Source organism: Rhipicephalus microplus, chromosome X, assembly GCF_043290135.1.
Source record: "Rhipicephalus microplus isolate Deutch F79 chromosome X, USDA_Rmic, whole genome shotgun sequence".
NCBI lineage: Eukaryota > Metazoa > Arthropoda > Arachnida > Ixodida > Ixodidae > Rhipicephalus > Rhipicephalus microplus.
In genome coordinates, this window is record NC_134710.1 from 54882809 (window position 1) to 54901483 (window position 18675).

Consider the following 18675-nt stretch of genomic DNA (forward strand, 5'->3'; position numbering starts at 1 on the left):
TACATGATAAATACAACTAGTTTTACATCAGTTGCATAAGTTGTACAAAGGCAAAAGCTGATACGAAACTAACACAGAACTGTTGATAGCTATTAAGTGTTATTTACACAAATCAGATTTGAATTATTCCTGAATGAATTAATTACATAATCAGCCAATGAATTCCCGAAAAAAATGTATTTTTTTCTTTTGCTACGCGAGGTGCAAAATATGAATGTTGTGCGACGATTTTTATTTGAAGGGCAATAAATTCTCAAACGCCATGCTTGTAAACAAGGCTGTAAACCCACCGTAGTGTGTTCTTACGGCTGGTAAAAGAAGATTATTGCTCTGGTAAAACCGGGTAATATTGCTATTAGCTAAGTGATGACGATAAATGCATGCAATGACAATAACATACGTGATGACCCTATAGGCAACTATAGACAGTCTATGGCAAAATAATTGTCTTAACGATACCATTTTAATCTTTGGAAACAATGACCTACAGGACTAATAAAATGAGCTAAACGTCATCGGTCTAACCACACGATTGTGCAGTCGCTGCAATAGTTCAATTTGCGTGAAGTGTTGGTCCAGGATGATACACAATACGAAATATGACTGTGATTGTAGACAAAATGTAAAGAGCGTATGACGTGAGGCGGAAAATACGTACGTGTCTTGATGATAACATTGATTCCAAACGCAATCTTTTTAACGAGTGAAGCGGCATGTTTATGAAATTATGGTTCAGTGTCTCAGATGACCTTAAAAACCATGCTTCATCAGAAATGTTTATGACGTCATTGCCGATGTGAAGAGAAGGTTGTATGTCAAGTAAAATTCGTGGGGAATGAAACACCATAAATACGGCTTTGTGAGCATTAATCTGCTGCTGATTACTTTGACACCATAGAGTTACGTAATGTAAATCTGTAAATATGTGTTGAGGTCAGCCTGGAGCGTAGAAACTGATTTAGATGATGTAAAGATGGTTGTGACGTCATTTTACAGTATGCACTTGGTCCAGTAAGAATGGTAGGTAGGTCAATAATAAACATCAAAAATAAAACTTGGCCTAAAATTGATCTCTGTAGCACACCTACGCTAATGAACTTGGCTAATGAAAGATCGCCGTTAGCGAGCATCATTTGAGACCGATTACTGAGGTAGCCTTCAATAAAGCTTCGAGGAGGGCCAGACATGCCATGTGATTTCAGTTTTGCAAGTAGTATGCGATGAATTCTTGTGCGAAAAAGGCTTCGTCAAATCAATAGAAACAGATTCCATTTGTAGTCCTCGGTCAATAGCTTGTTTAATATTCTCAGTTAAAGTAATTAGTGCCAGCTCAGTTGAATATTTTGGACGAAATCGAAATTATTGTGGAGACAAAAAGTTAAATTTTTTTCAAACAATGCTTTATGCTTACGTGGAATAGTTTTTCAATTACTTTAATAAAAAAAGAAGGGTACAAACAGATAGGCCTATAATTATGGACAGAATTCTTATCACCCTTCTAAAAAAAGGGGAACTACTTTACTAACCTTAAGGCAGCTCGGAAACACATCCGCAGAATTTATTTAACTACAAATGAAGCCTCAAAACGTCGAAATCGTAAAAAATCAGAGCGGTAGAAACAGAAACGGTGAGCAGAGACGTGGCCACGTCTTTGCTCTCTGTCTCCGTTTTTGCCGCTCTGCTTTTTTCCCGCTTTCGACGTTTTGAGGCTTCATTTGTAGTGAACTAAGTATCTACCAACTTTCCCAACAAGCAACTTTCCTGAACAACCGCAGAAAACAGCTTGTTAATAACATGGGCCAAAGGTTGGGAAAGTATGCTTGAAACTAGTTTCATTTTAAAAGGATCAATATTATCTAAGCTAGCACTCGTGGTCTTCAATGATACGATGACCTGAAACACTTCATGGTGGTGTTCAATGTAAATAAACTGAATGACCACATCATGGTATATGAGATACATGATTTGCTGATTGCTTCTTCTCTGCAGACGCGCAGAAATGCTCACTTAAGGCAGTGGCCACTTTTTCAGGGTCGGTATGCATTTGATCACCTTTATTTAGTTTTATAGTGGGTGCTGAGTACTCCTTTTAGTTCATTAATTCTTCGATGATTCGCCAGAAACGTCTCGTGCTACCAGTATTTAAAAAAAAAAATAATATCCGGTTTCCGATGGAGGCGGAAATGTTGTAGGCCCGTGTACTCAGATTTGGGTGCACGTTAAAGAACCCCAGGTGGTCTAAATTGCCGGAGCCCTCCACTACGGCGTCTCTCATAATCATATAGTGGTTTTGGGACGTTAAACCCCACATATCAATCAATCAAAATAATATCCGGTAGTGTTTGCACTTAGCACGCTTTAAAAAAAAGAAAGTAATATCGCTGAATACTTCGGAAAGCGGTATTTTAATGCAAGTTGAAAGGCGATGAGTTCAGTTTTTTCATGAAGGTTATTATTTTAATAATGGACCACTTCATGACAGTAGTGGAACAGGTGCATGCCTCTATACCTTCAGAAATTACTCGTGAGAAAGACTCAGGAAGGTTTTCTGCGCCGTCCTCATGAATCACCAAAGTACAGTCGACTGAACTAATTGTTTGAACAATTTTTTCTGAATCAAATTGGTGTTTTGTGAAGATGTTACTGGCCTTACATAGGCGGCAGAAGAGAGAAATGTCGTACGCTGAGCCTAAAGAGCAGTCATCAAAAGTCTTCTTGTTTTTTCGAGCTTATCTTTCTTTACATTTGTACGATTCTTTCTTAGAAAGTAGTTTTCATTGAGCGCCGCTCCTTGTTAGTGCGCTTGACATAAAAACTCGTGACGCATATTTTCGCTATTGCTCCCTTAATGAATGGGACGTATCTAAACGTTCAATAGAAGCTTTATCGGAAAAATTCCTGTTTATACTCGGCTAGTTTGTCTCAGCTACACATTTCCCAGCAATTATTCGTGTTGCATAGTGACCAATGCGATTCACGAAGCCGTAGCTTTGATTCCTGGCTATGGCAGATACATGTCACATTCCATCCCTATGGCTGTGTTCCAATACTCACCGTAGACGGCTAAATAGACAGCTAAATGAACGGCGGCCATCTTAAGTCCCATTCCAATTCTTACGTAGCGGGAAAAATAGACAGCTTCATGAAGACAGCATCGGAGACAAATACGATGCTGGCTACATTGCTGTCCAAACAAGATGGTGGCTCATCGAACTGCTCGGATGGGTCGAATTTCACTGGAATGGTCGTCTGCACATAAGCAGACGCTTCTCCAGACACTCAATGTGAGTAACGTTCAGTTTTTCTCAGATTTTAGCACGAAATAAGCTAAAACAAATAACCATTACGTTTGTTTCTCTCAGCTTTCTCATCTCAACGCGAGGTGGCGTTTCGTCACGTAAAAGCCGCCCAGACGTGTTCTATTTGTCGGACAACATGGGTGCGATGTTGTCTTCTAAGCTGTCAGCGTAGACTGTCTATATATGTACATGATGCGGTTTAAAAGTTAGAACACAACCTACGTTGAGGTGGGATGCTGAAAACATCCTCATACTGAGATGACATATAGATGCGACGTTGCAACGAACGATGCGAAGCACGTCATGTTGTCCTCACCCCCTGTATCTCTGCCCCCTTCTTCAGTATCCAGAATTGGCCTCTACACGGCATTTTTTATACAGCGAAGGTAAGAGATTCTGACGTTAAATGAATCGATCTATAAATGGATCAGTCTATCAACAAACGGAGTAACGAACCGGTCAAACAACCATTGTCAGATTTAGCGCCCGTGAGCAACATTTCCGCGCGAGACCTTATAACAAAAAGTGCCGGTGAGAAAGTGCTGGTTAAAGCCGAAGTGCGTGGCTCCCTCGTAAACGCCGGAATGTACTGAAAATAGTGGTTACTGGCCGCCAAGTGGTTTGGCGCCTCCTTCAAGAGTAAATATCAGGTGTCGCTTGCTGATCCACGTGCACGCCGTGCATGGGCTCAAATGCTAACGGCAATTAGGCGAGCTACAATGATCATCATTACAACGACTGTAAGTGCTATGCTTGTATTTTTTGTGAAACGAAAAGCAGCTCTCTTTTGCTCCGTGAAACATGGACGTCTGCGCATTTGAGCATGTGGGGAAGCTGAATTGGAATGGTAGGTATACACACGTACATGTACATGGACACCCGCAGGACGCGGGCTCGAATCCTGGTGGCGGCGGCTGCATTTCCGATGGAGGCGGAAATGTTGTAGGCCCGTGTGCTCAGATTTGGGCGCACGTTAAAGAACCCCAGGTGGTCGAAATTTCTGGAGCCCTCCACTACGGCATGTCTCATAATCATATGGTGGTTTTGGAACGTTAAACCCCACATAACAATCAATCAATCAATCAATCAATCAATCAATCAATCAATCAATCAATCAATCAATCATGTACATGAACAACAGAGCTTAGGCCATGCCTGCCCTGTTGTCCCGTGATTTGCGTTGTACCTGGTTTTTCTATAAAACAACGAAGAGACTGTGAACTGAGACGAGCAAACCTGACTGCTCGAACTGCGGTGTCGTGTCGTGTCTTGTATTAACTCGCACCAAGTGTCTGTTTTTCCACCTCTCTGCTAACTTGAACCAACAACCATTTGTGCTCTCTACGTGCAATTGTGATAGGTCATCGCCGCGCATATCTTTGCGCCATCTAGGCTACTCTGTGATGTGGGATGATGGACACACAGCGAATTCAATCACAGGGAACTGAATCGTCAAGTCGCACCAGTTGAAATGGTTCAAATTTGAGGGAAGAACGTCGGCCTCATCGGTCATTCATAACGCGGCGCATGCATAATTCTGCGCATTGATATCTGCATGTGACGACTTCGTGTGGCTTATCATTGTAGAGCAACAGAAAGCAACTGAATAGTACAACTTTTAGCGACTTTTCTCCATAGTGTATTACAGCAGCGCCATCAAAGCAATACTGAACGCCCACCCGACCAACTCGTTCGTTAGATTTTTGTCTGAGTGATAATTAATAACCCCTGACATTTAACTCTTTCTGCGTTTCTTGAATTCAGATAAAAGTGAGATGCCAAGAAAGGGAGATTGACGACCACTCGTTGGTAGCCCGAAAGCCACATGAAAGCTTCAAGGATTTCGTGGCGACTTCGTGGAATACACGGGCGGTTGTCAATTTCACTCTCTCTTTTTTTAATTGTTCTGTCAATTGAGAAACGCGTTACTACAAATAAAGTTCTTCCATCCATCAATTGAGAACTGATTTGCAAAAGTGAGCATTGTGTCCATATTGGTGAGACCATCCCCAATTGCTTCCTGAGCAAACATGGCAGACCAGGGCCTGTACAGCGTGGCCATTGCTCCATTACAAGCACTGGATCGTCAGGATAGCGCGTTCGGTGTCAGCGGTGCCTCGTAGGTCGGGGCCGCGGTTCTCTCGACCCATGCCGGGGCGGCCCTCGCTCGCGTATAGTGTCCGCAGGCGGCGCAGGCATTGCAGCACTCGGGACGGCGACGTCAGCTCGCGCGAAGGCGAGTGCGTTCCCGTTGGAGTTCATGCGCCCCGCGTCAGTGGATCAAGGATAACGGCGAGCCAAGGCTGTTCGGCGGAGGGGAAAAAACAAGCGAGGTTCGCGGCAACTGCATTCGAACTCCGACGCCTGGTCGTCGACTCCCAGACTCCCAATGCCATCCCACGCGCCGCTGCTGCGGCGTCATTGCGCTCGACCTCCTTAGGGGCCGATCCTTTGCCTCTCAGGGACGAGTGCCCTCGGGTGCGCGCCCGGCGGCGGATGTGCCGCCTTTCGGGCGCAGGAATGTGCGCCGGCTCACAATGCACGGGGGAGGCCAGCAATAAGGCACAGTGAATCGATGCAAAATATGGAGAACCGACACGAGTCAATAATAATGTAGTAAGACAGTAAGTCGGGCCAGTTGGTTAGGATTCATCGTGAACTTTCTTACAGCGCAACACCAGAAAAAATACAGGACAGGGAAGGAGTAGAACAGAAAGAAAAGACGGCGCTGACTCACAACTGTTGTTTATTGAAAAAAAAAAAACGGGGTGAAAAGCATATATATAGGTACCGGCAGCCTACACCACAACGTGCGCAGAATACGGTGCACCTCGTATTCTGCGCATGTTGTGGTGTAGGCTGCCGGTACCTATATATAAGCTTTTTCACCCCGTTTTTTCCAATAAACAACAATTGTGAGTCAGCGCCGTCTTTTCTTTCCGTTCTACTCCTTCACTGTCCTGTATTTTTTCTGGTGTTGCGCTGTAAGAAAGTTCACGACGAGTCAATAAGACCGAGGACAGCAACACGTTTGGTGGACAAGGCGCTGTAGAAGGAATGTGAAGATGACGTGTCGGGAGGGGCTGTCATGAGCCGGCGCTCTGAATCACGACACACATGTCTCGTGAACGTGACGGCAAGCTTGAGACGCCCGTGCCCCTCGTCAGCGAGGCATGTTGCCAATGAAATACGTAGTCTCTTACACTGACGGCTCAAAGGGGATCTACAATGATGAGTTCTGATCTGCGGCACCTAGACGAGGATGAATTTCAACTAAATATACTAAACTGAATACATCATGGTTTGTAGGTGTAATTGGATTAATCAGATGCTTACTACCCCTTTTAGTGACTGAGCAGCTTTACTACACTTTAGTTTATGCGCGCATACGTTATTGTGTGTTAATATGGGGCTCGGCAACCAAAACAAATAAAATTGGTATTCACAGACTTGAAAACGGAATGCTGCGCTTAATGGAAAATGTTTCGCGTCGAACACCTCCTGCCCCACATTTTCATAAGCATGGTATGCTAACATTTGAAAATATGTTTCATAAAATTTTGGCAACAGTCATTTACATTAAAGGAAATCGAACACCGATACATTTAAGGATGTTCACTCTAGGAAAAAAAAAAGCTAGTACACCTCATTCCTTCATTTTTAAATTCAAACATCGTGGTGAACATCGATCATCACCATTTAAAAAAATATACATGCTCATCTACTCGTGCTTCCAACATGACACGTCTGTTTTTTTTTTTCTTCATCTGTGTAGGACTTGCGTATCTCATGCATGCTTGTAGCCAGAATTTTTTTTTTTGGGGGGGGGGGCACCTTCTTGATTTTTAGGGAGGACACCCCCTTGACATAACCATTTTTCGTTCTCTATGCCATTGCGAAAAATATTTTTTGAGGGGGGGGGGGGGCAGCACAGGCCCAGTACGCCACCCTCTGGCTACACCCCTTATCTCATGCGCTTTTGAGAAATGCACATATCTTAAATTCTTTCAAACCAGGCGTAAACCTGCTCACAACAGTGATGTTTGTTTTTAAATGGCCTTTTTTGTGTGTGCGTGAAGAGTGCCTTTACAAGTGTCCAATATTCCTCCTTTCCCGCTCTGTGCTTGTTGTATTTTCACTGTATTTAATTTATGTGTTTATTCTTTACATATATGTACTTATTGTATTTTCCCAGTGTACTCAATTCATGTATTTATGCTTTACATAGCTATGCTCTACATTGATGCACACACTGAGCGTTGTATGAGGGCTGGGATCGGTGCGCTCTTAGGCATTATATTGTCTTTTAGCCACCCCTTTCCATTCAATCACTGTATAAGTGATGTATGTTTTGAATAATGAATAAACTTCAAACTTTAGAGATATTCGTTCTTCAATGATATCCTTACGACTGCCTCAAGAATCGTCGTTGTTGAAGTATGCGACCCAGATCTCCTGTTCTCCTCGGCGTTGCGTTCGAGAGGAACCTTTAGATGTAACGTTTAAGAGAAGTGCGCCAAATGGGACTTCGTACTTTGTATTCACTGTCTAATGAAATGTGAAACGCAATAGAAATAATGAAGAATCAAAAAGAGCAAAGAAAGTTTATAGCGGCCAAAACCTATGGAGGATCTCGCGCCAATCCTTTCCCTCAGTGCGTAGTGCACTCTTTAATGAATCAAAGGTGTGCCAACGATGAAGGTCGGCGCAGAAAGAAGGTGCAGCATAAGATTTGATGTGTTGCACTCGGCTAGTGCAAGAACGCCCTCTCGCCCTCTTTGTCAACAAGCCTGGTCGATAGCCTGACACACATGAACGGCGCCATGGGACTTCAGATTCGCCGTATAGCCGGAATGCGCGGTGCGGTAAATCACGTCGGGCTGAAAACTGCTATTGCTTGGACAGCATAGAGGTCCTTTGTGGTCGCTTGATGAAATACGCATTATGTTATATGGGACAGCATACGTACAGTGCTTGCCTAGGGTCGTGAATCACCTCCTTCCGACTTCCGAACACCACAGTGTTCGTTCATAGCGGATGCTTCCGGGAGCGAACTGCAGTTTTCCGAAAGCACGTAGTGACGCGAATGGCCTTTGGTTCACGTTCCTTCATGTGCATGGACCTTCATCCAACCTTTACCAACATTGGTAACGTGTTCACAGAAGCCGGTAGCACAATCAATCCTTAATAAATAAGAAAGGCGCTAATCAACTGCGGGGTAAGAACTGCCGGAGTTGATTCGCGGCTTAGACTTGGGGGTAGGATTATCCATTCCGGGGGAGGTTTGGTAGCCACCCTTCCGGACCACACACATGAAGAGAATGTACCATTCATCAGCATTTCGCGATAAGTCACGCGCATCAAGCGTGTACTGTCAACGTTTCCCCGCAACTCGTAAACACACGAGTATTGTGTCTTCAAAGCACGACGAAGTGTCCTTTTGGATATTCCAAGCATGTTTGCCCAACGAAGGAAGTATAGACACATCTCTGCATATTGCCACTCGTTTCTCTGTCATTCGACTCAGATAAGAGTTTTTCTTTAGTTTTGGCTGCAGCATCCCGCGAAGGAAACTTGTGCGGCAAAAACAAAACCCGAAGGACCGTAGGCGCTCGCGCGGCCGAAGACGTAAGCCACGAACAGGAAGAATGCAGCTGTCCGCACCCGAGTTTCCTATTGTTTCGACTGTTTGTCCAAGTCCCACAGTGGCGCGCCCTTGTAAACACATGCGTGCAAGACACGAAGGAGGAGCGCGCACCGGGCAGCTCGACATCAGAGCCATTGTCTGGCACAGGGAGGCAGCATGCGAGCGCGCGCACGGTGGTCTCCTTGAGACTTCTCTAATTACGACAATTATAAAGGGCAAGCCGACTGGACTCTCAGGTTTAATCTTAATGATAATAATAACACGGACCTCCCATGTCATCCGAGGCATTAACATTGAACTTCAGCAGGAGCACATACTTGCGACAGCGAGAGACGGAAAAGGTTGGGGAGGAAAATAAATAATAGTAATAAAAGAAAAGGTAGCGGTAAACTTCCTCTTTCTCTAGGTGAAGGGGACGACCCATTGTGTGGCTCATGGTCTCTGCTTCCTAAGGGCAAGTTCCGCGAGCATTGTGCGCCCAGCCTGTTAAATATGCAGCGAGGTCTCTAAAAATCACCCCGACAAGCTATAGATACGTAACTAATTTCCATCTGTAGAAATTTTCTTAGTTATTTTGGGACCTTTCACGAGTGGTTTTTGCGCTAGGAGGTATTTTTGCAGAAAATATATAAAAGTGCGGCGTAAGCGGAGGAAGGGCGTTCTTAATTTTACATCGTCTCCGACAAGGGCCTGTATTCACCTCGGTGCGCAGGCACAAGCATCCACGCCGCCTGATGCAGGCTTTATCGCCAACTACACCATTGTGTTCTCGAAATGAGGGAAAACGTCAAGGCAGACTAGAAGTGTCAAAGTATAGCGGTGTTCAAGAGAGAGAGAGATAGAATATAAGAAAGGTAGGGAGGTTAACTAGACTAAGTCCAGCTTGCTACCCCACACGGGGGGAGATGTGAAAGAGGGAGTAAAAGAGAGAGGAGGAGATGCACACTTCATATAGAACACACACCGCACACACAGTGCAGGTTTCACAGGTGGTCGCACAGCGATGTAGCCCTCAAGAATAGTAGAAGGGCTCGCGTAGCTTTCTGGGCTGTACTTGAAGGCCACGCACCCACGATCTTCCCCGGAGTAAAGGGTCGATCATCTAGTTTCCCAAAGGCACACTGGAGAGTTCGTCGATCTTCTTCGAAGTCTGGACAATGGCACAAGACGTGGTCAAGAGTTTCCACGCAATGGCAGTTATCACAGTTGGGGGAGTCAGCCCCGCCGCGGTGGTCTAATGGCTAACGTACTCGGCTGCTGACCCGCAGGTCGCGGGTTCAAATCCCGGCTGCGGCGGCTGCATTTCTGATGGAGGCGGAAATGTTGTAGGCCCGTGTACTCAGATTTGGGTGCACGTTAAAGAACCCCAGGTGGTCGAAATTTCCGGAGCCCTCCACTACGGCGTCTCTCATAATCATCAGTGGTTTTGGGACGTTAAACCCCACATATCAATCAGTTGGGGGAGTCAGCCATAGCAATGCGACAACTGAATGAATTGGTATAGGCAACGCCGACCCACAACCGACACAGCATTGTAGCGTCACGTCGCGAAGTCCTTGATGTCAGCTGTAGTTGGAGTAATGAACCGAGATTCAGTGGGTGTCGAGTGGAGTTAAGTGGAAGATTCTAATGCATAAGTGTGGCATTATGCGCAATGTGGCAAAGTTCTCTTGCGGCGTACACCGTTGATAGGGGTATCAGCTCAAAAAACAATGAACAAGATATTAATGTAGGCGAATACTGGAGGAGGGGATATGTCACATTTCTCAGAAATGGTAGTGTGTTGCCCGGCAATTATTTCATCACGGAAAAAATGATAAAACAGCAATTGATTGCAGAAAAACAGCAATTGATCACAGCTTTTGAGGGTAACTAGGTATCATAGTTTAATGCAGTAACAGCTGAGACCTACGAAATGGCCAGTTTTGCCAACTTAGTAGTTCCACAGCTCTGAAGTTTAGATGGTATGCATTCACAATTTAAAAGTTTAGTGGTGTAAATAATATTTATAATTATACATAGACGCCAACTAACAAGCAGACTATGCGTTATTCCAATTTTAGTGCTGTCTTTCTTTTCCCAAGTAGTGTACCAACTAGCTTTGAAGAGTCTTTATTTAATTGCAGTGCGTCGCATATACGTTTGTAAAAATATAAACAAAAAACAAAGCCATTTTAATGAGTCGTTTACAAGTAGCGTCGAGAGAACCTTTGTTTGACGGACACAACAAATAAAGGCGGTGAGCATAAGCAGGTTGCCCATGCATGGTTTACCATCCTAAACAGTGTGAAGGCGGAAAAGGTTCAAACGAAGATGCCAGTAACAAGTTGCGCACACGCTCACACGTCAAGGAACAGTAAAAGCGAAAACTGGGCTTTGTTGCATGTGGTTTTCCACACTATTTATGACAATGAAATTGATTTCCTCTTTCGCCATTGTGTAGAGTTCGCACTGTTTTGCTACCTTGTGCAACAACGCTCTTAACTATGCACTCAAAGGTGGTCGAGAGAGCAGTCCCTCTTTTCAGACAGTGCAGCGGTACCGTGATGAGCCTATGTTTCCTTCCCTGAACGCTCCAACGCAAAAATGGCGCATATTTGTTCACAGGCTGTACACCTTTCGTCCCCCAAAAGAGGAACATTAGACGAATGCTTGTACCCGAACTCTTCGCAATCAGAAGAATTGCACCTGCCCACCATGGCAATGCAAAAACAGTTGCACAGCTCTCATCAACAAGCTGAAAAGTGAAGCTGCAAGAATTAGTGAATCGCTGACGTTGCTGAACGCGTTAAAATAATCATTGCGTAAAGAAATGATTGTATTAGAATGTTAGATCACTACATTACCATGTTCTGCAGTTATTATGCACGAAAACTGACGTTGCAGCCTGCTTTAGATGAAATACCCTACCTTCACATAAAGTATGCTACATGTACATGTACCCTACCTCACTTTACAGTCCTGTAACTAACCATAACGAATGCACATACAAGGTGAACAACAACAACAACAACAACAACAACAACAACAACAACAACAACAACAACAACAACAACAACCCGCGTACATTTGCTTATGTTGTATCGCTAATTATTGCAATAATTTCTGGTATTCTTTCGCTTGCCAAAACTACGATATGATTATGAGGCCCGTAGTGGACTTTGTAATAATTTTGACCTCTCGGAGTTTCTTAACGTGGACGCGAATCTAAGCACACAGGTGTTTTTCGCATTTAGCCTCTCAGCGAAATGCGACCGCCGTGTTGGGGAGTCGAACCGAGGACCTCGAGCTGCGTGCATTGCTTTCCGTTCACGACGTACAGAACGCGAGACAACCAGTTGCCATACCAAGGTATACTTGTATGCGCGCTGGTATAGTTCGGGTAAGGCATCTTCGAAATTCAGCACATTCCGAACCATAGGGATATCCTGTCTCATTTTTACCCTTGTTTGTTGATCGGAGAGAACCATTTATAACGAACGATGGCTTACCTACGTTAACTGTTCTGTCAGCTAAAAAAAATGAAATCGTATCTTTCTTAATTTTTTATGCCAGCAATAAATATATGCGTTGCATGATATACCATAACCATTACCACAGGTTCTTGGTACAATAATGCGCAACTAAGCAACAAAAGAAGCTTACAATTGCAATCAGCTTCTTGCATTTGAAAATGAACAGGTCACTGCTCTGACACCGACAATGAGCATGCAAGTGCTGCGCATCTCATAATCACATCGTGGTTGTTTCCAGATATTAAACCATTGCAATAATAATAATAATAATAATAATAATAATAATAATAATAATAATAATAATAATAATAATAATAATAATAATAATAATAATAATAATAATAATAATAATAATAATAATAATAATAATAATAATAATAATAATAATAATAATAATATTAATAATACCTATTATTACTTCTTTCCTGAAAGGCCAGTTGAGTTTTTGAAGCATGTGCTCAAACGGTCTAGCGGAATCGGCGACTACATGACTCGGACGGTGTTCAAGTGCATGCCATCGCTGACTGTTTCGCCACCCATTTTTCACCCGTTTATAAGGCCTCAGATTCGAGGACGCAGATAGGATAACAGCAAAAGGCAATTAGCACATCTAGTGGTCTGTAGCTGGATGAAAAGCTCATCTGCTCATGCATTAAGTGCTTAAAACCGTCGTTATCGAGTGGCCCAGATAGCATCCCTTCCGCTATACTAAAGGTTTATGGTAGTATATTGGCCCCAGTACTGACTACGATATTTAACAACTGTTTGAACTCTGCCGCATTTCCCAGCATGTAGAAATCAGCCCGTGTTTTTCCAGTATATAGGTCAGGCTGCAAAACTGATGTTTCTAATTACCACCCGATTTCTCTACTGTGTGCCACATCGAAGATCTTGGAGCTGGCTCTTCAAAGCATATTTATGCTAGCGTGAATTATTTATTGATTCCTAATCAACACGGGTTTCTCCATGGCTCCTCAACTACTACAAATCTTGCTAGTTTCATGACGCAAATCGCCCCACCTGTTTCTCAGAGAGGACAGGTTGACGTAGTCTACTGTGACCTGAGCAAAGCTTTTTGACGCAAGTCTGCCACTCGCCGTTTTTCTGTAAACATGCAAACTTTGATGTTGAATCGTCTGTTATGAATCTCCTGCACAGTTATCTGTTTAACAGATCATGTTACGTAGCAGTACACGGCCAAACGTCTTCCTTGTACAGAGTTACTAGTGGAGTTCCTCAAGGGCTGGTATTAGGCTCACTCTTGTTTTTAATTTGCGATAACGATGGCTCTTTTGCAATTAGTTATTCTTCTTTTCTCTTGTATGCTTATGACATCAGTATATTTAGGTAAATTCCTTCAGTTTACGACTGTCACTTGCTATAGTCAAATTTGTGTTCCTTCTCTGAATGATGTGAAAACAGAATCCTTTTCATCAATACCTCAAAAACCAAGTTCATGACTATATATATCTCAAAACATCCATCATGTCATTTCCGTACTCTGTTAATACCATGTCACTGTGTAAGGTTTATGAGTTCAGTGATCTCTGTGTTCTGTTTGATAGCATGCTCATTTTTTCTGCTCCTATTGAACGTACTGCCACGCGAGACCTTCGTCCTCTAGGCTGTGTTTGCTAAATATTTCAAGAATTCAGTTATCCAACAGCCTTCCAGAAATTGTACACCGCAATATGTCTTCCTCAACTTGATTACGCTTCTGCGATCTGGAATGACATCACTATATCTGGAAGTGACGCCATTGAGCGGGTACAGAAAAAAAATCATAAACATTTACAACCATGATTTTGGTAGAAATGAGTCGGTAAATCTCGTCTAACAACGCTAGATTATTATAATTACTATCACTTCACTGCCGACGAAATCGCACTGACCTGTTATTTCTTTACAAACTAGTTCGCGGTATGATATCCTGCCTTTGCTTATCAGTTGTGAAATTTTCGGATTCCGCGCAAGTTAACCAGATATGATCGACCAATTCATGTAGCTGCCAACTTCTTTCACCACTCCATGGCTCACAGAATACAAAGTCTATATTATATTACCTTTTATGATCTTGATGTTTTTCATAGTCCCCTTCCATTGTTTTTATCTGAGCTTTGCGCTATCTTAACATAGTTTCTCACAATGTGCAGATTATTCCATTTTACGTTTTTCAGGGAGCCTTCGACATAACTGTGTATATTCTTCTTTATTTTTTTTTCACTGTTATTCCACGATTCTCGTCCTGTCTTCAGTTCTTGCCATTTTGCGCTGATTTTTTTTCTATCTGTGCGTTTTTGTTCTCTATATTTGATTTTTTTCTTCTGTACAGATTGTGATTTTTGTGTGCGTCTGCACAAAGATCTAGTGGTTGTTGCAGGGCACGTTAAAGTAATAATAATAATAATAATAATAATAATAATAATAATAATAATAATAATAATAATAATAATAATAATAATAATAATAATAATAATAATAATAATAATAATAATAATAATAATAATAATAATAATAATAATAATAATAATAATAATAATATTGTTGTTGTTGTTGTTGTTGTTGTTGTTGTTGTTGTTGTTGTTGTTGTTGTTGTTGTTACGAGAAAAGCTGAATACCAGCTCCATATTTCTCTCTCCGTCTTGCGTGCTTGTGACAGTTTTATTCTCAAAACCATGTACTTCCTTCCCATTAAATAAAGCTGCAGTACACCGAGGCCCCGTCAAGATTGTTCCTCGTCAATTTACTCCTCGGGTTTCTTCGCGATTAAATGATAAAAAGAGAAATACTGTACAAACATGATTCGAGGCCCTCCTTATAAAGCCAGAACGTAACCGGATAGCAGGAAGAATAACGCCTGAAGACGTGACAAAAGTTGCCGCGTTGATGAGAATTACGAACATAAGAGGCGGCTTAGGCGGGCCACCTGGCTAAACGAAGCTAATAAAAAGTACTGGTGCTATAGGATATTCAGGACGAGAGATTCTCCGCTCAGGCAGCCCATTCGTTATTATTCCGTTCAAGATGAAGTTCGTCTTGACCCAGTTTCGGTTAGCGCGCACAAACAATTGGGGTGAAAGTACATCGTGAAAGCAATTTCATCAACAATAAGAACAGCAACAACGGAGAAGAAAAGCGCACCTGACAAGCATTACTTCCCAATTTTCACGCGTTGAACCTAGGTATTTAATCACAAAATTCTTCATTTGCACGATCGAAGCGCCAAGGGGCAACATTCAAGATCGATCACTTTTGGGCTGTTCATGCTCGAGGAACGTGTCATCCACCGCGACAACATCGCGCACGGGAAAATTACCGATGTAGTCGAAAGAAACTATACTGTGCGACGTGAAAATAACGATAGACGACGGGGAATGCCTGCCATTCCTTTGGTCACATGCACCTTCACTGGCTTAGCGAATGAGCGCGCACCAAAAGTGACATGCCCGTATAGTGATAAATCGAGTGGCGTGCTTTAGTTATATCAAGAGGAGGGCATTTGTGTTAAGAATTCCAGGTTCCACATTCTCAGTTCGAAAACTTGTTTCCTTATGAAACAAGGACGCGCCCTCCACGATGCCAGAACGTTGACGTGCGTTGCTTCTATTTCTATCTTTTCTACTCGTGGGCTGAAGCCCGGCGCCAGTATATACATATGTGGTACGGAGAAATGAGACTCATTTCTCTTTTCATCCAGTTTGATTCCAAGTTTGGTCACATAAAACACATACGGGATGACAGGTATAAGGCTCCTTTCGCAGCGGAAAACAGACGGTTCATTCGTTTGACGCCATGCGTCGCCGAGCTTGTTGACTGGACGCCCATTTCTCTTTTCTTTCGTACCGAGCGAAACGGGACCCATAGGAGTGCAATTCAGAGGGAGGGAGATTGAATACACAACGCGGTCGTTACAGCCGGCGCTGAAAGGCCAGCATTCCGAACGCGTAATTGGTTGTGGTCCGCAGATACGGACAGAATAGATGAGGGAAGAGAAAAGGGTTCGTACGAGTGCAGTATAAACAAAATGAACAGACAAGAAAATGCGGCTTGAAAGAGCGGCGATTCCCCGTTGCGCAGACAGGCAAGGTAAGACGCTATCGAAAGCGAAGGTGGCCTGCAACGCGCGGTTAGCTAACTTTCTCCGAGGAAACGGCGTCCTTCCTCGGCGCGGCGGCTTCGACCCTCCTTGTTTGCCTTGCATTCAGTGCTGTTCGTCCTCGATAGGGCGACCTCAACCCGCTTAGCGGCTATTCCTCCTGCCGCAGAGGCACGCGTCGCCAGAGTCGGTGCAAAAGCGCCAACGGCCGACGCCAGCGCCGTCGCCGCGGTAGCGGCGAAGGGCTGCATCTGCCGTCACAGCTGTCGAGGGCGCTACGATGGAGCGTCACCACTGGCACGGCCGAATCTGGAATGGCGTGGCGACTCGAACGCGTTCGTGACGTCGTTGGATGCTGTTTCTCAGCGGCGAACTAAGCGATGCGTTACTGACAGGCCCCATCATTCATCGGTATAGAGATACGCACTTCTGTGCAGTTTCAGAAACGGGCCCGAGAGTCGCGGACGAATGAGCCAGGACGCATTTTTCCTCAAAAACAACAACAACAACAACAACAACAACAACAACAACAACAACAACAACAACAACAACAACAACAACAACAACAACAACAACAACAACAACAACAACAACAACAACAACAACAATAACAACAACAACAACAACAACAACAACAACAACAACAACAACAAGGTTTTGTTTCCTAGAGGTTCGTATAGATTCCCTGTAGTTCGCTACTGAAAACGAGTGGGTGCCTTTCATAACCCTGCCTCCACATCGATTCATTCCACAGAACTGATGTGTTAAAGATATAAAAAACCTCAAGATTAGTTACAATACTTTGATTTGGGGAAATAATGCATGGCACATTCTAATGTGCATATGAGGGCATGATCACATCCCGGTGTGTTTCCAAAACGCGGAACAACTGATCCAGAATAATCGAAATTCGCTGGCCTTCTGAGGAAAGCGAATAATTTCTAAGCGAATTGCATTGTAAGTCGTACAGTTAAAATTCCAGCTAACCATACGAAACTGAGCAAACTGAAATTCTTAAGTTCTTACAATAAATCCCTCTCTTCTTGGTTAAGCGGTATAAAATCGTCATAGTTAATTGAAATGAAGAATTTCCTATAAGGCGCTCTCTCTTCTTGATAAGAGCGAGATTTACGTCATCGCGCTAGTACAATATGATTGATATGTGGGGTTTAACGTCCCAAAACCACCATATGATTATGAGAGACGCCGTAGTGGAGGGCTCCAGAAATTTCGACCAATTGGGGTTCTTTAACATGCACCCAAATATGAGCACACGGGCCTACAGCGTTTCCGCTTCCATATCAGGCTGGTGCAAAGTGATCAAGTTGTGCGTTAATATACGCGCGTGTGTGTGTGTGTGTGTGTGTGTATGTGTGTGTGTGTGTGTGTGTGTGTGTGTGTGTGTGTGTGTGTGTGTGTGTGTGTGTGTGTGTGTGTGTGTGTGTGTGTGTGTGTGTTGGAGACTCGTACGATTGCGCACACCTGATCACTACTTTGTCAGGGCTCAGTGGCTCACCGTCACAAGACGTAGATTGTGACGACAGGGTTCACAGAACTGAAGACAGGACCTGTTGTAACGTAATACAGGTCAATAAAAGCAGACACAAATGCAGTAACCAGCAAAAATGTAGCTCCTGACATCTGGAACTGCAGTAATAGTTTCCGCTCACATTTGAATCTGCTTGGCAGAATCCTAGTAGCTTCCAAAGGACACACAACGTTCACTGTGATTCGGTACAAGCAGACGAAATATTCTGCATTGGGAAGTAGAATAACTCAATAAGGAAAACGTAATATTAGTGCTTGTCTTGTGTCAAGTTGGTTTTCTTAGCGCTTATAATGTATGAATGGCATCCATTACCCCATCAGCCAACAGTTCACATTAACACTACGTGTAAGACAAGCTGTTACACTTACGCATATCGGAGTTATTATTAATATTGTTACGATTATTCGAGTGAGGCTATATGAATTCGCCCCCTGGCTCACGAGCGCCGCCCTTATGCTCTGACGCCAGCTGTCGGATCTCAATGAAAACATCACGAGGGAGCCCTTCTGAACATTTCTGTAAATGTATTTGCGAAACAAGAGAAGGTTTTACAGTCGAAATAATAATCT